At 36.0% G+C, this 22,511-nt stretch overlaps 1 long non-coding RNA gene across 1 annotated transcript; it reads right to left on the bottom strand.

Moving 5' to 3' along the window:
- Positions 1 to 2,781: 2,781 nt before the first annotated feature.
- Positions 2,782 to 15,504, bottom strand: LOC137389925 (uncharacterized). The gene is made up of 3 exons (XR_010978087.1): positions 15,325 to 15,504; positions 7,580 to 7,656; positions 2,782 to 3,409 (listed from the first exon to the last, which is right to left on the bottom strand). It is a non-coding gene; the product is annotated as an uncharacterized lncRNA (long non-coding RNA).
- Positions 15,505 to 22,511: the final 7,007 nt, after the last annotated feature.

The raw sequence follows: 22,511 nt of genomic DNA, 5'->3' as shown, positions 1-22,511 counted from the left end.
AAGCCTGAGTGGAAGAGTGAGAGTGGATGCAACTCGGTCCATAGCTGTTTGCGTTGAGCTTCTAGAAGTGGCGGCGAAAAACGGCGTATTTTATTGAGTTCACCATGGCACTGAAAGTGTTTTTTCCAATAAATTATGCTACTCACAGGCTAGTCATAATTTGAGGTATATTGAGCAAAAATTCAATGCCTGTGGAGTCTATTGAAAGTACAATGGTCAATATAGCAGGTAAATCTTATGCCTAATGCCTCAATTGAAAATCCAAATATACAAGAGTTCAATATACATGTAGCTCAATAGATAGAGGAAAAGTTACCAGTGAATAAGGGAGTATCAGGTGATATATTTTTAAAATAATATAAAATAAATATAAATATTATTTACATATATTTATGTACTATATAATTAGATAAATGTATTTATTGATTTATTACAAATTTTAGATAACATATAATTTTATATCGTCATCATAGTTTATTTATATTTTTATATAATATTATGTACAATTAACAATACTAATGCGTACTACATACAATGCATGAGTGATCAATCTACAACTATTATAATATTTCATCAGGTCTTATTTTATTAGTTAGCATTAGTCACAGTGTAATAATTATAATAATTGATTCAATTATATTTTCATTCACTATATCTATCTATATTAAATTATATTTTATTGTAAAATGTGTATTATATTATTAGATTAATAAATCTTAAACTTAAATAAATGTAGCATTACAATATTAAAATTAAATATTTTATAATAACAATAAACCATATAAAAATAATACATCTTTATAGTTTATAGCATGCAACATGCAAAATATTAATTTTGAAATTTCTAATTGAAATACTACTGGTAGCAATATTGATAACTTAATTATTTGATATAACATTGTAAATCATATTGATTGGTAAATGAAATGCTGTCACAATTTTGTTGGTTATTTTATGTGTAATATTGCAGCGCCTAGAAGTTGCTCTGCTCCAGGTTGCTCAAATATAAGTAGTAATGGTAACCATATCTATCACTGATTTCCCAAAGCATCAGAGCTCAATGGCCAGGCGAGTTGTCGTCGAAAGACTCTAAATTAATTGAAACAGTGGTGATCCAAAATGTCTAATCATATAGTTTACACGCATGTACATACTACGTCTATATGTTGCACTAGTGCTTCAATAAAATGTCACAATAAAATTAGTTATAAGCAATATTCATATTGTAAAATGTCTGCATGACATTTATTTGGTGTTCAGATGTTTATATTACATGTACGTTTCAAGTTTATGTTCTACTTTGAACTCTTTTCTTTAAATATTCATAATTCTTTCATATTGCATTTAATCAATACTTTTCTACTTGAAAATATAAATAGAAATTCTAAATGCTAAACTTGTCGTAGCGATTATATTTGAACATTTATAAATACTAAATGTTACAGAGAGATAGCCTATGAAATCAACTATATTTTGCAACCTTATCTCTGACTGCAATTATATTTAATAATCCTCAAAAAGCATTATACTTCTAATCAATCACAAAATATATTACGGCATGTTATTTGATTAAACTTCCATTTACTACTATGCATGCGGATGTTATTTTGAGATTAAACTCCTTCTGGCTACACAAGATGGAAGATAGAACTTTCTTGTATGTTTATATTTACATATACACATTAGTTGCATACATGATAAAATGATATCATGTACCATGTACATTATACCAAGTAACCTGGTTATTGTATAACATAATATGAGGGGAATTGTGCACTCATGTGTACATTCTGGTGAGTAATTTTTAGGGAAAGGTATATGAGTGAATAGGGTACATTCAGGGCTTTTCATTGGTTACTTTTGTTAGAGCCTTTGCTTCTAAGGAGTTTGATATTTTAAAGGTCAAAATTACAACAATTCCTATTAACTCTAATGGTATAACTGGATATCTGCCGCCAGTGCTTTACCGGAAGTCGACCGAAGCATCCACTCTTACTCTTCCACTCAGCTTAAAGCAAGCTCTACCATTAGCACAACTGTTAAAACTTTTCTAGCTAATAACATGTTGAAGGTTGAGGAACTGTACCAAAAACCACCACAAGCTCAACACACAGCATGCTGATGCTAGTAGCACTTGATAAGTGGCACATGAATAAAAAGGTTTTAAAATGTTTTGGATCTATTAAGGCAATAATAATTATTAAGGACATCTTTATCACCATAAGACCTTTACTCGTCCACCTGTCTGAAGCTACGCTAACAGTGTTAAGAAAAAAGGTCGCACCAAACAGGAATCAAACCTAGGTATTGAGATGCCCATCCAGGCGCACTACCAACCACACCCCTCAACTACCTTGCTGCTATACAGTGTAACTGTGCACACAATTATTACACACAATGATCTCTCACGGTGCACAGGAATAATAAGAGTGGCTACAAAAACTAAAATAACCCTTGTTGTGTAAACAGCTCTGGATGTTGTACTAGTAAAACTCCTTAAAAAAGACAATGAAAGTTATGAAAACTAATAACTGAGCAATGAAAGCAATAAAATGTTTAATTTACAAAGACAGATTTTCTTAAGACCCAAAACACTTGTTGGCAGGTTATCTCATAATCTCAAGTGTTATGCTATGAATATAAAAAACAGGATGCTCAAGAGACCTTGGCATGATTTATGACAACTTACCACGACTAAAACATTGATTCACCATATTTTAGTTGCGGTAAGTTGTCATAACTACTACAACTAAAACATGACGAAATTTTAATACGACTAAGCATGGTGAAATTGCAACTGTATTTCACAGAATAATACAATTTGCAATTCTATAACATGATGAAATGTATTCAAAATAACAAATGACTCAGCTATATCTGTGATGCTAAGGTATTTCAGGAATGAATTTATGAAATGCTAATTGGCATGCACATAAGATGAACATAAATCAAAATGTCTTTTCAAGCTTGTTACATGTGCCTAGGTCAACCTTGTAATATCCTCGTAACAGAACACAGATACCCTCTTTTTTAATTATTATAGATTTCACAATATGTTCCAACTTATTTCGACAGAGTCAATACATAAGGTTACGCCACCAATATGACTTTCCAGAGAAGACTGCATTTAGAACTATTGAATTACAAATTTACCCATAGTCAAGACCCAACATGTAACAATACAGAATACATGACAGAGATGCCTTAGGAAATTATACATGTATTTACTGCAGCAAACCGAAACACTAACTAAACATACAAAAATAGGATGCAAATAGAGAAAATACAAAACGCAAATAAAAAAGAGAGAGATAAAAATGTAAGGCAAGAATAAATAATGAGTTTTAGTCCTCTGGTCCAAGACTTGGATGGATGATGGACGTGTTAGTCAGGAATCTCCAGTCAGTTACTATAAGATGATGCAAGAAGAGGAATTACTCTACAATATGGCAGTTTGACTAAACAAGGCTAAAACTGGCGATAAAAGGTTTAGCAACGGAGGATAATTACTGTTTTGTAGCTAAATGGATGCAGTTTGATATTGCTGTACATCAAACTGACATCAGCTGATGCCAGCACATTGGCAGCCTCTAAATACGACTGCATTGAAATAAGAATTTTTTGACATACCATGTGAAATCAAGAGCATATTAGGTTTTACCATAGATATAGTAAACCCTAGATAATTATACGAATAATCAAAATAAGTGAGGGCTACAAATAGCATGACGCAATGTCATGGTGATGTGTAGAGTGAATCAGCTGATCTATGAATTCCTATTGACTTAACAATAAAACCTGCACAATTATTCCATAGTTTGTGCATCTGAGACTGCATATTTTATTGATAATATATAAAACTTATATAATGACTTTGGATGAGAAAGGCAAGAATCTTACACACATGATAATGGATAATATCAATGGTTTAGAAGTTTCTATATCAATAATAATACAAAGAGTGACCAAATAGAAATTAAACTAATAACAAACTAATGAATCAAATGAGATTTAGAAGCAGCTAAGCTGGACTGCTGTATTAAACACCCATTAGACATGACTGAGAATAACTAGACGAGATATTTTTTGTCTAAGGTTGGTTGAACTAGATTCCTGCTTTGAAGTGGCATAGTGTATTCTGATTTTAATATAGCGATTTACTATAGTTTTGAATAGACTGTTGGCATGCACTGTGCATGTAAAACCTTAATTGAGGTTATGTAATAAGACATATATGTTGTCTGTGATGTTACTTGTTTAAAAACTATCTGTGTGATACCATAGCTCTCAATGTGTGAACGTAAGCACTTTTCTGCAGCAATACATATCCAACCTATCAATGGGGTTGGCATCACCAATCTTCCTTTTGTTTTTAACTGAGATTAAGGTTATGTCATCACTACTTCTACTTCCAACAACTTCTACATCGGTCAGGAACTTGATACAGTCATCCCATTTGAGTTAGAAAAAATTCCTCATCACCGAACTCCTCATCTTCATCTTCCTCAGCTTTTGTCTCTTCCTTCTTCTTTCTAGCCAAAGAATGTTGGCCAGGAGTTGGCCAGTTTTTTCAGCCCTGCTCACATCCAGATCAATGCAGTTAGCATTGGGACTTAGTATGATATTTGCTTTTTGAGCAGTGCTCGAAGTGCAGATCTAAAGCACTGCACATCCGGGTTATTTTTATAGCCACCCTTAATTCGTATGTGGAAAACAGAGTCTCAATGTGATCCCAGTTGATCTTAAAGGTTAGGAAGTAGTTGATGTAAGGGTAGTTGCTGAAAAAATATTGAGCAATGCTTTGTACAGATTTGGCTGCTGACTCAAAACCAATGATGAAAGTTTTCCTATTATTTTCCACTAGCAGCTTTCCGCTTGGTGTCTTTAATTGGAATAGATAGCTTATGATATTGTTGAGAACTTCTTGTTTTGAGTTCAAGTTCTGTCTTGTTATGGGCAATTCAGGATATACCTGGGGTGTTGTAGTCTCCTCTGGTGACATTTCAATAAGAATTTGGTCTTATTATTACGTTTATGACTTAAAAACTAGTATGACATGCATGCTTTCACTATTAAACTCATTGCTCAATTGAAGGCTCTGTTGCTGTGATGCATGGCCCTGCGACGCAACGTCTTGAAAACAACAGCCAATTATATGACTCATTTTTGCTCCACTGTAATGATAGCTATTCGCCAATCTAGGGTTTACTATATCTATGGATTCTACACTCAGAGCAATTTAAAGCATGGATTTTAATTATTATAGAATTCACAATACGTTCCAACTTATTTCAACAGAGTCACTACATAAGGTTACGCCGCCAATATAACTTTCCAGAGAAGACTTCATTTATAACTATTGAATTACAAATTTACCCATAGTCAAGACCCAACATGTGACAATACAGAATACACGACAGAAATGCCATAGGAAATTATACATGTATTTACTGCGTGCAAACCGAAACACTGACTGAACATACAAAAAATAGGATGCAAATAGAGAAAATACAAAACGCAAATAAAAAAGAGAGAGATAGAAATGTAAGGCAAGAACAAATGAGTTTTAGTCCTCTGGTCCAAGACTTGGACGTAGACCATATATACAGTCAAACATGGATAACTCAAACTTCACGGGACCGAGCGAAAGTGTTCGAGTTATCAGAGCGTTCAAGTTATCAGAGCACTGTCACAAGTCCATGTATTTATTAGTAGATACATGTACATATACAAACTATAATATAAATCAAAAGCATAAATGGCTTGTTTCAAATTAAATGCTTCTAATGTAAAGTTTAAAAATTTTCTTTAAAAAAGTATAGAGATTTTTCTATCACTTGAGATTGGTTTGTTGTTTGAAGTGATGTTACTGCCAGGACATTTTTTAGATTAAAATTGGCAAAACTTCGCTGTTGAAATGCTCAGAAGAAAAACATCTTTTTCTTTTGAGCGTTTTAACCAAGATCAATTTTGCCGATTTTTCTTGAAGTTTATGCGAAGGTTACTTCACTTTTTCTTGCTTCCGAAGGGCCATCGCTAAGCGGATGTTTGGTAAAAATCAAATTTCACCAAACCTTAAGAAAAGTCGTTGACAAAAATATTTTGCCGATGATGGTAATAACGACGCCTATGAACTACGAAAAGTTGAGGTTTACCTCTATGGCTTGGAATAAAGTGATTTTTAAAGCGATAACAACCGTTTTGGTAGCTGTTGGGCAAAAAACTGTTCGAGTTAACAAAGTTGAGGTCGAGTTATCTAAAGCAATTTATCATTACGTGGGAACGGACCAAAAAACTGTTTGAGTTAACCATGTGTTCGAGCTATCCGAGGGTGAGTTATCCATGTTTGACTGTATAAATATATATAGTTGAACTCGGATAACTCGCCCTCGGATAGCTCGAACATATGGTTAACTCGAACGGATTTGTTTGGTCCGCTCTCACGCAATGATAAATTGCTTTAGATAACTCGACCTCAACTTGGTTAACTCGAACAGTTTGTTGCCCAACGGCTACTGCGACGGTTGTTATTGCTTTAGAGTTTAGAATATCACTTTATTCCAAGACATAGAAATAAACCTCAACTTTTAGTAGTTCTTAGACGTCGTTATTACCATCATTGGCAAAATATTTTTGTTAACAGCCTTTTTAAAGGTTTGCAAAAAAATCAAATTTTACCAAACATCCGCTTAGCGATGGTCCACCGAAAGCAAGGAAAAGTGAGTTAACCTTTGAATAAACTTGAAGAAAAATCGGCAAACTTGATCTTGGTTAAAACGCTCAAAACAAAAGAAGTCATTTCTTCTGAGCATTTCAACAGCGATCAATTTTAATCTAAAAAACGTTCCGGCAATCACATCACCTAAAACAACAAACCAATCTCAAGTGATAGAAAAGTCTGTATACTTTCTGATGAAGTTTTTTTTTACTTTACAGTAGAAGCCTTTTAATTTGCAACAAGCCATCTATGCGTTTGATTTATATATAGTTTGTATATGTACATTTATCTACTAATAAATAAATACATGGACTTGTGACAGTGCTCTGATAACTTGAACGCTCTGATAACTCGAACACCTTCGTTCGGTCCGGTGAAGTTTGAGTTATCCGAGTTAGCCTGTATATATGGTATATATATACTGCACATGTATACTAGTTAACACTTTATAGTCTAGAAAATACAAACGTCTAGCACAGCTATAATTTTTAACCTACATGTAAGGTCGTTAACTTGTAAACCTCAGCATCCTAACATATTGACGACTATTATAAATCATTCAACAGCAATACTTTCTAAATTGTCATAATAGTTTTTGATTTGCTGTTTTTGCCCTTTCAATAGGTGAAAGTCCATAACAAATCTAGTGCAATGTGATTCTGTATACAGAGTACAGTGACAGCACATTGATAATTTATTCCTTTGATATGCTGACTAATTTTCAAACATCTTCAATAGAAACTTGCTGACTATACCAGAACTCAGCCTGGGCTGTACTAAGTATTTGCAGCCTAAAAGAATCTCAAGGAATGAAAAAAATACAGTTTCCTTTAAAGTGAATAACAATCATGACTTTCTCACCTCTGGAATAGGTTTACACTGACACTGCTGCTCCGGTGGGACTTTTGACATCACTTCTTTAGCATGACGACCACAACCTGAAAAAACAAAAGCAAGAATAATAACCGAGTGAGACTCGGGTAGCAGATTGTCGAGTTATCAACTGTTACAAGGTGACCTTTTCCACATTAATCATTGCCTGAACCCTCTGAATGACGTTAAACTATATTCAATAGTCCTTGATTTATGCCCTGCGACTATGCATTGAAAAAACTGAGCAGGACCCTGGGCTATATAATGACCAAGGCTACTATGTGTTGCAAGCAAAATTTCTATTTTGTAGCTGTAACACTTTTAATTTCTCACATGCATAAACCTACAACTACTGGTAGAGATTAAATATAAATAGGCCAAATAATTACCAGAGAGAATTTTTATCCTTTACATGTTTGGCTCCTGTTTTTTTCACAAAAAGTGAAATCAAAATAACTAATTGGGTCAATTGACCTACTAATTTCTTGCATTTGGCCGATTGGCTAGAGAGATAATACTAATCATGACGGTAACAATTGTTTTTTCTCTTCAAGATCATGCATGATTGACTATATCAGAAAATTATAATCAAACACCTAGCATAAACCTGGGGTTTATTTCTACTTTATAATACTTATGTGTATATTCATTATTATGATAAATGGGGTCAGACTGGGACATGAGACATTGGGAACTCGCATTTTTGCTCAGCTGATTTCTCTTCATTACGCAAGCATCAATTTAGAAGTATGACAAGACAAATAGCCTGCCATTTTGAATTAGAAAAAATAAAAAAATCAGTGTGATCCTTTTTTGTTTCCCAAAAGTCAAATTTATTTGCTTTTGTGAAAGGAAATTATAACTTACCTCGATACTGTGAGTATACATTTAACCGATAAATGAATAGTCACAATAAAAATACCTTTAAATATATATATTTTATGTTTATATTTTATATTTATATATAGAAATATATTTTCTTTGTACAAGTACTTTGGGAGGATAACGAGATACACAAAACGGAGAAGTTGGGAGAGGGTCCAATTTGCCCCTACAATTTGCTTGCATATTGATCGGTTTTACAGATATATTTTAGAGATTTTATTTTTATTTATTTAAAGATCTGAATCGGATTATTTTTCAACAAAAATCAGTATATCGAATTGGTATCTGAATTGGCTGGTGAAATTAGAATCTCTAGTATATATGGGGATCATCAAGACTATTTTCCTTTGAGGAACTGTAACAATCTAATACTGCCATACAGTGCATCTAGTAACAAAACAGTCCATGTTTCTTGAAATCTGTTATTAATAATGGTAATTACTGTTAGTGGTACAGCTTTATCTGTGATAATTAAGTCTCTCTTCTACTGCTGAACGAACTGCTGCGCCTGTACATGTTTAGAGCAAATAAACGTTTCGTTTAATTACCGTTAGTGACTCAAATATCTCAGTGAGACGTCTTTATCTTCTATCGCTATCGATGTAGCCAGCCGTACTGAAAAAAAGACTCACTTGCCACAGATGACGGAGGACAAGCTAAATACCGATAAGCCACTGGGGTTATTTTATGCGATACAAACGATACATCATATCGTCCGGATCAAGAGAGAGATAGATAACTTTATGCATCGACTGCTCAAATTACTTTCGTAATGCTAGTAAATAGAAGCATTACACCGCATACTTGTTTCTCATCATTGTTCTTTTGTTCGTGATTGGCTGCATTAAATCATATCGCTGTAATTGGGAAATACCGCACTTTGTGATTACGTCCTGACTAAAGCCAAAAGATTCTTCAGCTGTGTGGATGTTTATTAAGCTATAGACATGAAATAGATTGTGTGACAGGCCCGGAATTCATTAAGTAAAAGTAAGGAACTGGCAGCTGATGATTTTTTATTAGTGTAGCAGGCTAAAATATGGTTTTCTGCTAACTAGTTGATCTGTAAAAAGTATCTGAAGTTTCCGATTTTTTAAGAAAAGATTGGCCGATACCGATTCAGATACTTAACCTTTCGGCAGAGGAAACGACCAGAATGTCATTTATCGGTTGCGTGGGGAAACGACATTTATGTCTATTTCGGTAGACGTTTATAAAGCTGTCGCCTAGTAGCGTTAAACAAAGGATATGAACACTAGTAAGTTTTAAATATCATCAACAAGATATCGGTTGATGATTTACAATATGAAACGATTATCTGAGAGGCATTGCTTTGTGCTAAAAGCTAAACAAGTCGCGCCTCCTTGGAAAAGAATAAAAGTTGGAAAAACCAGTCAACATCGGCTCGACTTTCTAAACGGTAAAATAAAAGATTACTTGATCCTGCGATCGTTAGTGATTTTTTGTCTGATCAAAATAAAAATAATTCAAATGATAGAAGTGATGTAAACTTTTTTGGTCTTTTAATATACTTGTAATATACAGAGAAAACGATCGTTATGGTGGCTCGCACGGCTACGTTATGGCGTTTGACTCTACCGAAAAAAAATGCTTCCAAGCATTTTATACAGGGACAATTGCTCATGGTTGTATTTTTTTTGAGTAGTACATATGTGAATGAATGTATATGTACAAAAATTTATGTTCATAGAAATAAGTTTAAGATTTGAGCTATGCATGTTCATAAAATATCGATTTTATTGAATTTTCGAAAATAAATTACATGAGTTTCGGTTGTTTTTGGGGGCTTATACCTGGTCAAAGGGTTAACACCCATATCGGCACCGATATTAAAATCGGGGCAACTCTAATATATACCCATATATTTGAAGCAATATAATCTTTAATAACTAAAACTCTATGACTTTCATAGTTGCTGCAAAATCCTTCAGCATGACAAAGTCTACAAGCTGAGATTTCACACCAAAAATCATGAACTGCTTGAGTTCATTATTGTGGGTTTCAAATTGCAAATTGGACTAACAAAGAAAACAGTTTGAGACTTTGCCTACGATTAAGCACCTAAGCTAAATTGAAAAATCACCTCCTTTTTTGAGGAGGAAATATAGCAAATGATATTCAGAACTCAGATTAGATACAATGCGTGACGTAAATTGATCTCAGGTGGTTCCACTTTTTACTACATTAGTAGGATGTGTGAGTGTTTGGGCTCATCACTTCCTCCCTTTATGATCTCGCAAAGGGTACAGTTTAAAAAGTCGATGCCCAATGAAACACCCTATTGGAACGATGAATGGAGAAATCTTTTTACAATGAATAACTCACTTTGTTAGCTCTACGAGCTGCTGCAAGGAAAGACATATTCTGCTGTTGATGACTAACTATAATTTTATTACCATGAGCGACTATGTCAAAAATGAAGCAGTAGTGTTGTTAAAGAATAGAGAAAGCATAATATTTTTATTCTTTATTATTTATCTTGAGGTGTTGACTGATGTTCAAAAAAAGAATCAAGGAGATTGACCAACCAGAAGCTGAGATATAGCCAGCCAAACACAGGTCTACCAAAAAACATAAGTGTTTTGGTAGTCATCAATATATGACGTATGAAATCGACTTGTGTGCCATTGGTCAATTGAGCCAACTAATGCGCTCTCCTATAACAATCACGGCGTTTTAATTGGTTTAATCCCTGGAAGTATAGAACAATCAAATTGGGCCTAACAATCATTGCTCTGAGAATTCCGAACCAGTCCCTCTGACGTGTAGAATAGTTTTAGAATAAAATAATTACACGCATCTATTATTTCGCAACATTCTGCTATCACTTTCTACAAATTATATTAGTTACATCATTTATTCTATACGCAGTTATATTATTATTTTGTATAATATGCATTATGATTATTATATTAATCATAAAAAATAATCATTGATAAGATAATAGATAAATAGAAAAATCAAATCAAAAGTAATCGTTTTCTTTTCTTACAGCAAGAGCAGCACGGTCAAGTTATTCTTTTTTAAGATTATGGCTGTAGTGATCTTACAGTCTGTTAATAGTGACGATAATCATGAAAATCAACTAAATGCTGCAGTAGATACACAATAGAAAAATGATGAATGAACAAAAATTCACGTTCTCATTTCTTTTTCTAAACGAACTGCAATCGCGGATGTCGCATATAGACTATACACGCGCCGTTCGTTGAACAGAGGATCTTCGGAGCATATCCGTGGAGATCGAGTTAAAATTTGAAGCACAATAGTCAAAATCTGCTCTTCTGTTTTGAAAAATCACGGCGAGGGGTTGTGGGCAAATGCCTTTACCACACAATGTTTGCTTGATTTTCCTGAGAAACCAGAGCTAGTCTGTAAATTATTTACTATCGCGAGAAGCGTTTCACATCTCGTAGCCAAAACAATCATTATATGTAACGGCGGTAAGGGTGCACAACTCCGGCACATGAACATTAAGTCGATTTTATACGTCACAGTTTTCGGGATTTTCGAAGGGTTTTCCTCTGATTCTTTATTAGGTAGACCTGTGTTTGGCTGGCTATATCTCAGCTTCTAGTAGGTCAATCTCCTTGATTCTTTTTGTAGAACATCAGTCAACACCTCAAGATAACTAATAAAGCATAATAATATTATGCTTTCTCTATTCTTTAACTTCCCCATCATAACCATATCATTCTTTAAAGCAGTATGAAGAGCTAATTTAACATTTGTGAAGGCTCACCAGAAGACATCAGATATGGATGACAGTGATGTTATTATAAACTCACCAATACCGAATATTACTGGTGGCACTAACGGGCTTGCAACAAATATGCCATTCGAGGTAGATCTGCCCAAAAACTTTTTGTAGCCCAAATGTTTGCATAAATATTGAAATGTTTGATTGATTATTGTTTACAACATTCTCTTTTAACTTAATAGTATCTATATATTTAGATTTAAAAATTTTATTTATGCACATTAAAATTTGGACAGTTGTATACTTTGACTCACAGGTGTTCTTTAGTGGGATATTGCCGAAGCCGAGCCGTAGGCTACACAAACAAAACAACAAAGGTCCACGTATTTATGAGCAAAAACAAAATAATCCATCAAAATATTTCACCAATCCGATGAGCAGCACACACAAAAACTAAACCAGTTGACAGGACCACCCATCAAGTCAAAATATTCCAATGTGGAGTTTACGTTTGATACTGGGGCTGAAGTGTCAATAGTAACCGAGGCAACAGCCAATAAGTTGAACCTATGGTTAAAGAAACCGTCGACAGTTTTAGAAACTACTGATGGTAGTGAGTTAAAAGTGGTTGGAAGTGTAATAGTTCATTTGGAAAATAAAAACAGGCATATGGATGCTGAAGTTCATATGGTGAAAGGATTGAGAACAAACTTTTTGGGCATAACTGAGTTGAAGCAGCTAAAATTATTTGCTGTTGTAAACGCGTTATGCGAAAGTAAGTTTGAGCCTGTTAAGGAGTGTAGAAGTATTAAGCTAGTTGAGCCGTTTTCGTCGAGAACCATTATTGCTGGGTCAAGTTATGTTTCAGATGATGTCGAGTTGCAAAACCTGACAAATAAGTCTGACAGAGAGAGCAAAGTTAAGAAAGGTCACACAGGTCAAGATTGGAGGACTTGTAAAACCAAGGGAGTAAAGAGTAGTGGATACGCATAAATTGGTAGTCAACGGGGGACAGCCCAAGGCACCAGAGATGTGCAAGTGTCTATGGGGTATGATAGAGAACACGGTCATCATGAGGTGAGTGATGGTGCTAAGAAAGTAGCTGAACCAGTATCTGTAATGGAAAAGGTTTGCTCTTTTTTAGCCGAGGTATCCAGCAATGGAATGTTAGACAGAGAAGGTGAAAAAGGTAGCAGAGATTGAAAGAGAGGAAAAGGAGGTGCGGAGGAAGTCGAAATTGGCTAAGCTAAAAGCCATACATGAGGCAGCAGTCATGGAGTTGGAAAATGTCAAGGCATTCAGGGTAGTTGTGCAGGAGTTAGCCGAGGTTCAGAGGAGAATTGCTGGTAGTAGACCTGCACTGGTGGCAGGTGAGGTCGAGCTAGATAGGTCTGGGCCTATGCTAACTCCCAGCTCTGTGGTGCCATCCCCTGTGCAGCCGGTTATGGCCCAGGTGGAGACCTCCCACAAGAGGCCTGTCGAGCTTGCCTCTTATTGGGGAGAGCGAGGTAAAGATGGAAGAGACGGAGTTGAGGAGTCATTATTGACCCAACCAAAAGACTCCGGGCTAGTTGGGGTTGGTGGAAGTAGTGTTGGAGATGTTGGTGGAAGTAGTGTTGGTAGTGACAGTGGTCACGGTAAAAGTGTTGGTAGCGGAGGAGGTCAGGGTGATGAAAAGCCAGTGCGGACTGGCAATGGAGCTGGCAGTAACGAGGAGAGTATTTTAGTCGGTGGCACAAGGTCAGACAAGCCAGAGGTATAGCCTATGGAGACTACCCAAACGGAGTCAGGTAACGAGCAACACAAGTAAGGTAAGTTACTACGTCTGCTTGTTGGTAGTGATGGGGTGGCCCAAAACAAAACGAAAAAAAGAAAGGGCATGTTGTACTATGGGATTTGTTAGGCTCAGGCTATATTGGTGTCTGAGCCCAAGGCAGTACAGGTGGTCTTGGTAATTACGAGAGTGCATAAAGCTAGCGAATAAAGCTAGTCGGTAAAGCTAGCAGATTAGCTAGTGTAAGGCAGTATGGGGAGGATATAAGGAAGTGTAATGAAAGACGGGCGATCTTCTTGGTTTTCTTCACATCAGTACATTGATTTATACAACAACCAGAGCATTCTTAAACATAGACAAAATCAAGTCCGAACACTTTTAACATTTTGTGCTACCAGATCAAAATTGAAAAAGGATTGTCTAAATTTGAAAAAATTGTGAAATATTTTTCATTACATTTCCTTATCTTAACTAGAAGTATAGGTCTAGGTCTAGGTGTTTTAAGAACCCGTAAATCCCGAAATCGGGCAAAAGAAGGCCGTTGAGAACTTTATTTAAAAATAGTCAATAAAACATAAAATTATGGTAAGCCGCGCAAGTTGCGCGATGTTCTAGGTAAAAAACTATTCATATAAAACCCGGTGTTTGCACATACAGCTGAAGGAGCACCCCCCGTAACCAGTCTTGTTTCATGACTGTGAAGAACATTTTGTATTTGGTTAAAACTTTCGATAAGAGACTCATGGCAGTCGTCAGATAAAATCTTTAGCATGAGAGACATTCTTGCATGTTTGCGTCTTAGTTCTAAAAGTTCTAGATCTATAAAAATTCTTGCCTCTGTAACACTCTGCCTACCTTTCAAACCAGATATAAACCTAACCGCCTTTCTCTGAACTGCTTCCAATGATGCTACCTGTCGCATCAAATGAGGGTCCCATACTTCACTCGCATATTCCAATATTGGTCTACACAGAGTGAGATGAGTTGCCATGTTTTTGGCTCTTTTCAGAAATTTACGAAAAGAATCTTGACTTGATGCATACACAACGTTCTTTCAACCTTGATTCGAACCAGATTTCTTGACGTAGGTCGTGTTAACTTATAACTTTTTAATTCACTCATGCTCACAACTATTCACTACCACTAAACCATCAACAACAAGAATAGACTTTTATACTTTATAATATTTTTCTTTAGATTTTTTAAAAGATTATAATAAAGTTTATAAACCATTCAATTAAGCCAATATAAATCTGTCATAACCCCGACATAACATACTAGTTTGTTCAAACACAGTCATTAACGATAATTTGGCATTGATCATAAACAAAAAGAATATTATCTATGCTTTACCAGCCCATGTTTGTTTCTTGCATGAGCCACATTGAGTTTGATAACACATGGTGAATCAGGTTGAAAACCAACTCAAAATCGAGAAGATTGCAGGTTCTAAGCGCGGTTGGCGACGGAATTTGAACGAATGCTGATAAAAGGATTTCGCAAAATTACGATCTTTTGAGCTGAAGGCAAGATAACTTCGTGGCTCTCTAACCTTCTGGCCATTTTTAGCGTAATACGGACGAGCTGCTTGACATTTGCGGCAGGTCGAATGTAGAGAATAGGGCGTGACCATTGAACTTAAAATCCCTGAAATGACAATCACGTGACTTTCACGTTGATAGTGATGCGTAGCGTATGCGCCATATTGGAGAGCTAATCGAATGCTAGTTCCGTTTGTAAACAAACAGTGAAAAGTGACAGAAATGTACAACGTTGAAGAGTTATTTTCCTGCTGAGTGTTAATAAAAACTTCTCTTACACAGCGTTTAGAGTGCCCTTATAGAAGAAAACCTATTTATAACATATAGAGTGGGATATATCAAATGATAAGTAGATGTAAAATAGATTTTCGTGGACCATGTAATTCATACAAACTGTTGTATTACAGATGCATAAACCAATGATATACAGCCCCCATACAGGGGGGCTGTATATCATTGCATAAACCCAGCAAATGGTATATTCAGGCAAATATCAACTGTTCCATTATATTAAAATTTATATTACATATGCATAAATGCATATGGAAAAACTTAGCACATAAAGTATTTCGATAAAAACAACACATAGGTATGCTGCCAAAACAGAAACTGTTTTCAAGATTTAAGTGATAATAGCTTATGAATGTATGATATGCATAATACAGCATATGTAAAAGATGAAATGAACTACTGCAACAACTAAACGGAAATTAAAAACAGTTGTAATAGAGGATAATCAAAATAATGCAAACAAGGAAATGCAGGAATTAGTGGAATCAGATGATTAAACTTATACATACACGTTACAGAAACTGTGTAAAAGAAGATTTGTATAGCACTGGATATTGAGCCAAGGTGCATCAGAATTTCTTAGAACTAAATCAGATTAAGAATAACAGCACAACAACAGCTGCAGATGAATATTACAGTGATTACATTGTTACTGGCCTTTATAAAGTACTACTTTAGTATTGTATGCCACAAAGATGCACCTTGCAGCTTGAGTGTAGGATTTTACCATAATGATGCTGTCGGTGATCATAAAACGACTGAATAAGGTTTTTCATCAATGACACAGTGGTTGGATATGCCACCTGCCATATCCGTAAGGTGTTTCCCAAGGCATAACACATCACTAGATCTTACACTACTGATAAAATACCCTACACAATGGAGTGGATCTGGCTTTGTATTAATACAAAAGTATTGATCTGCAACTAGCAGGATCCTGATGACACCGTCTGATGGACGCACCAATCCTCCATTGTTTTGTAGCTCGAGTAAAGTATAGAGATGTCGGTACTGGATACTTGACTTAGTGGTAACCAGCGACTGACGGCCAATGTCACGACAGCACTTTAGTTAGCTTTTGCACAATGTAGCTAGCTATATAGACTATACTGTTACCTATAACAGAAATTTGACATCTGAAATCATTGAGTTCCACAAACTGATCAACTTCTGGAGTAGCCTGTATGATGAGAATCTCGTTTTGAGCAGTAACATTACCTGTCTTACCAGCATCTGATTTTGTACCGCATTTGCTGATAAGTTTGCGAAAGGTAGCCTTAAACTGAGTAACAGTAGGATTATTATTCCAACCACCTAAACAAAAGCATCAATTATAACAATTACGCAAAATCAACAAAAATGAATGTCTTATTCACATAAACATAGTACCCTTAATATACAACAATACAACTAATAAAATAAGCGAAAATAAAACAGCTCAAAATGCTACCATATCGCTATGTAAAATGAAAATGTGGCAATTTTTACTGGAAGTCATTCACACCCATCTTAGGCATAAAGCTTAAAGGTGGACTTGCAACAAAATTCACATTACATTCGATTGTTATTGATTTATTTGATTTTTTCGATTTAAATCGATTTTTTTTGTTAAAAAAAGATGTTTTATGTTCTAAATTGCAAGTTATTGCTATCAATTTAGAATTTATAATTTGCAGGGGTATTATGTAGTTTGATTATAACAATTAGGAAATGAAAAAACATTTACACAGTTAACACATGACAAAAAGGACAGCATAATTTATGCGTTGGACATTAAATCCCAGAAACAAAGATGAAGAATCACAGAGAACAGATCACACAACTGCTAAGCTGCAGACATATTCATAAGCACTTGCTGTGGCAGCTGTCACTGTTTTGCGTGCTGTTGAGGTTTCTATATTTTTTTTTAGATATATCTACTTTAAGTTGAACAAACTTGCAGCACTGTGCTTGACAATATGGTTTTAAATTTAATCATTGAAAAGCATCATTCAACATTGAAAATATTACCTTTAAATGACTTCAGCCGAACGTTTTAACCTGTTGTCAAAACATGGATCATTGAAATGTTCGTTGCAGATAAGTGCCCAAGGATCAGGCTTATTCACTCTTCTGCGGTTGTGATACCATTGTAAATAATGACAGTTCTCAGTTGCTTTGTTTGGAAATCTAAAAATTAACATGAAACTGTAGTAGTTAGTTAGCAACAGTAGTAATAACAATAGTATTATTACTCTTATCTCCTTACTGCTAGCTATATCCAGGTACAACAATAAATAATATTGTTGGCACGACAAACATTTTTTTCAAATATAAATATTTAAAAATAACCTAATGGTTTGTAGTTCCAAAACACTATTATAAAAAAAATTCCAAATTTAAATAATAAAAAACCTTCGTTCTGAAGGAAGAACTTTTCACTCACTAGCATATAAATTTATCTAATCACCGACAAAATACAGTCAAACTCGTACACTCAGTAGTGACACTGTGTAGTCAAATTACATAGTTCTAGTCTAAAGTTTATTCATCACATTTATCAAGTTATTGTTCATTTTTGGTTTTGTTTTATTTTATAAGTATAGCATTTATTCGGGACATTACAGTAGTTAGAAAGCTGCAATACCTTATAAGGAATATGCTAATGAGAAGTGGGCGGAGCCTATCATATATAAGTTGTTGCATCACAGTTTATGAGTCAATATTGCTTACATACTCACTACAGAAAGGATAAAGAATAAAGATTATAAACTAAAGACTCTCAAGCTTGTTAATTATCATAGCATTGTACAGAAAATAAAGATACCAGGAATATACAAAGTGTACAGATTACGCTGGCAGTTTTGGTTGACACAAACCCATAAAATGTACAGAATCATTTAGTACATTTTGGTGGCAGCGGTGGGATATTGTCAGCCAAGATTACAGAGTACAGATTACACAGTACAGAGTAAAGATTACAGAGTACAGAATACAGATTACAGAGTACAGAGTACAGATAACAGAGTACTGAGTACAGAGTACAGAGTACAGATTACAGAGTTCAGATTACAGAGTACAGATTACAGAGTACAGACTACAGAGTACAGATTACAAAGTACAGATTGCAGTTCACATATTACAGAGTACAGGTTAAAGAATACAGGTTACAGGGTTAATTCATAAGCACCGTTAGTTATGTCCAGACAGCGTACAAGAAGAAATAACCAAGAAAGAGAATTAGAAAACTTGCATGAAACAATTTTAACAGCTGGTACCTCAACAAGACAAGATGGTACAGTTAATATAGATAATCTTGTACATGCACTACACAGAACACAGCGCACAGACCGTAAAGAAATAAAAGCACCTACATTTGATAGTGAAGGAAATGTAGAGCTTTTCATTCAACAATTTACAGATGTGGCTAACTTGAATCAATGGTCAGACCAAGAATCACTGCTTCATCTACGGCTCAATCTAACTAGCAAAGCCAGAGATGAAGGTATATACAGCACAGTGGCACAGATTTATGCTAACTTAAGGTCCAGGTTTGGGTTGACTACAAAGCAAGCTAGAGATAAACTAGGGAATCTCAGGAAATCTGCAAACATGAACACTCATGAACTAGGTTCTGAAATCCTCAGACTGGTGAAACTGAGTTATTCTAATACGCCAGATACAGATCAAGAAGATCTTGCCATGGATAAATTTACAGCCGTCATGAATGACACAGGTCTCAAAAGGCATCTTATCGCTCTACGACCAGAGAGCATAAAAGAAGCTGTACAGATGACTGAAGAATATTTCCAGGTAGATCACAAGTCAACAAAGTTGACTGCTATTACAGAAGAGTCAAGTGCAGTTTTAGATGCGATACAGGCATTGCAACAAACTGTGAAACAACAGGCAGACATTATAAAAATGATCCAGGAAAGACAAGGACAAATTACAAGTTGGCCAAACCAACTAATGGATCAAGCTACACATTTTGCGGGAACACAGCCCATACGGTCTCCTGCCTATGCAGCACCTGGCTTCACCAGAAAGCCTGATGTATCCAGACGTGGGTGCTTTCAGTGCAATGGACCGCACATGAAAAAAGACTGCCTTAAGCTCAAAACTCAAGAACCACAGAACCAGGGAAATGCGAATGGTCCAGCTCAGTAACTGGCTCATCTCAGCGTGGACCTTTAATAAAACACAAAGAGCCTAAGAACAAGAAAGCTTGCCATAAGGCTAAACCAGAGAATACTGAAGTACGAGACATAGAATGGCAAACTCATGGTTGCCTATACATACCAGGCAAGGTAGAGAATCACTCACTCCTATACCTTCTTAATACAGGCAGCACAGAAAATATTCTATCTCGAAACCTATTCAACAAACTCTCTGGTAAGCTGAAGGCAAGTCTAGACGCTGATGAAACCACTGCAAGCATGGCTGATGGAAGCGGACTTCTTATTTATGGCACCATAACATTGCCTTGTCGTGCCAGAACGATGCAAGTGCGTGTCACATTCAAAGTAGCTAACATCACAAATGATGCCATACTTGGTATTCAATTCTTCAAAGAACATAGATGCGCGATAAACCCGGATAAGGGAGTGTTAAATATACAAGATCAGTTGCTTCTATGCACCAGTAGAAATGGGTCACTGTACACTAACAAAGTACAGGTGGCAGAGACCACAACAGTTGCCCCTGGGTATGAAGCACAGCTAATCTGTAGATTAACATCAAGTCCAACTCATCCAGTAGGAATAATAGAGCACTGCTTTGCACTGGATTCAAAGGTGGTTTTAGCAGCAACACTCACACAACCTAATAGTAGAGGGAGAGTCATGGTGAGATGTCTCAATTCAAGCTCAGCTACAGTAGAACTAAAGGCTGGCACTAATATAGGACTATACACTCCAGTAGACCATGATCAAATCTTCACAGATATAGAGAAGGACAACTCTGTACAGAAACCACAGCCCACAAACTTAAACTCACAAGTACCCGAACACGTAATTCCCTTATATGAGCAGGCAGTTAAGAACTGTAAATCTTCTGCTCAAGTACAGGCACTGGCTAGACTTCTAGTGAATTACACAGATGTGTTCAGTAGAGATGACACAGATGTAGGTCTAACCAAACTAGTATCACACAGTATACCCGTGTAACCAGGTACAAGCCCAATCAGACAGCTACCTAGGCGATTGGGTGTTGAGAAAGACCTGGAAGTCGAAAGACAGGTAGCTGATCTTGTATGGAAAGGAATAGTTGAGTCTACAGATAGTGCATGGAGCTCCCCTGTAGTACTAGTCAAATAGAAAGACAACAGTTGGAGGCTCTGTGTGAATTACAGAAGATTAAATGCTGTAACGCGCAAGGATGCGTACCCACTGCCCAGGATCGATGATAGACTCAATGCCTTGGCAGGTAGTGTATTGTTTAGTACACTAAATCTCTTAAGTGGTTATTGGCAGGTGCCATTGGACCAAGATGCTCAAGAGAAGGCAGCATTTGTTACCAGAGGGGGACTCTAGAAGTGAAAGGTGCTTCCGTTTGGATTAACGTCGGCACCAGCAAGCTTTGAAAGACTTATGGAACAAGTACTCAAAGGGTTACATTGGATAAGTCTACTTTTATATCTGGATGATGTAATTGTGTTCTCTACAGATTTCACCACTCACGTAGAAAGACTTGAGGCAGTATTACACAGATTCCACACAGCTAACTTGAAACTGAAACCATTGAAGTGTGAACTGCTACATAAAGAAGTCAAGTTCTTGGGCTATGTAGTCAGCTCACAAGGAGTGTCCACAGATCAAGACAAAGTTAGAGCTGTCAAGGAGTGGGAGACACCAAAATGCCAAACAGAAGTCAGAACATTTTTGGGTTTTGTTGGTCATTACAGAAAGTTCTGTCCTGATTTTGCAACTACAGCAAAACCTCTCAACAGATTAACAGCTAAAGGAACTCCATTTTGTATGGGGTAAAGATGAAGAGATGGCATTTTGTAAGCTAAAAAGGTTTATCATAGAGGCACCTGTATTAGCTTACCCTGACTACACCAAAGAATTCATACTGGATACAGATGCTAGCCTAGAAGGTGCTGGGGCTGTGTTATCACAGGTACAGAATAGGGAAGAAAGACCTATAGCATATTACAGTAAAACCTTCAATCCAGCAGAGAGAAATTATTGTGTAACAAGGAAAGAGCTTCTAGCAATAATCTTTGCAACAAAACACTTTCGACCGCACATATATGGAAAGAAATTTCACCTGCGCATAGATCATGCATCACTAATCTGGCTTTACAAGAGAAAAGACCCTTCCCATCAAGTGGCCAGATGGCTGAAGTTACTAGCAGAGTTTCAATTCACACTTAGCCATTGTGCCGGAGCAAAGCATGGAAATGTCGATGGGCTAAGCAGAGTTTGCTGTGAATGTAGACAATGTAGTAACATGGAATGCAGAGATGGCGGACCAAGCAGGAAAGATATCAAGATAACAGATCTTGTACAAGTAGCAGGTGGTAAAATCCTGGAAGGAAGCGAGTCAGGACCAGATGGCTATGTAGTGGAAGGAAGGAAAGACCCAACGATTTGTGGTATATCTACAGAATCTGAACTAAGAAAAAAGATAATTCCTCTTCAGAAACGTGCTGGAAGTGGAACAGAGATTTTAAGACAACTAATAACAGTTGGAAAAGAACCTTCACAAGAACTAATTGAGCAG

The sequence above is a fragment of the Watersipora subatra genome, chromosome 3, assembly GCF_963576615.1.
Source record: "Watersipora subatra chromosome 3, tzWatSuba1.1, whole genome shotgun sequence".
In the NCBI taxonomy this organism is placed as follows: domain Eukaryota; kingdom Metazoa; phylum Bryozoa; class Gymnolaemata; order Cheilostomatida; family Watersiporidae; genus Watersipora; species Watersipora subatra.
This window is presented reverse-complemented; position numbering and strand designations above follow the sequence as displayed.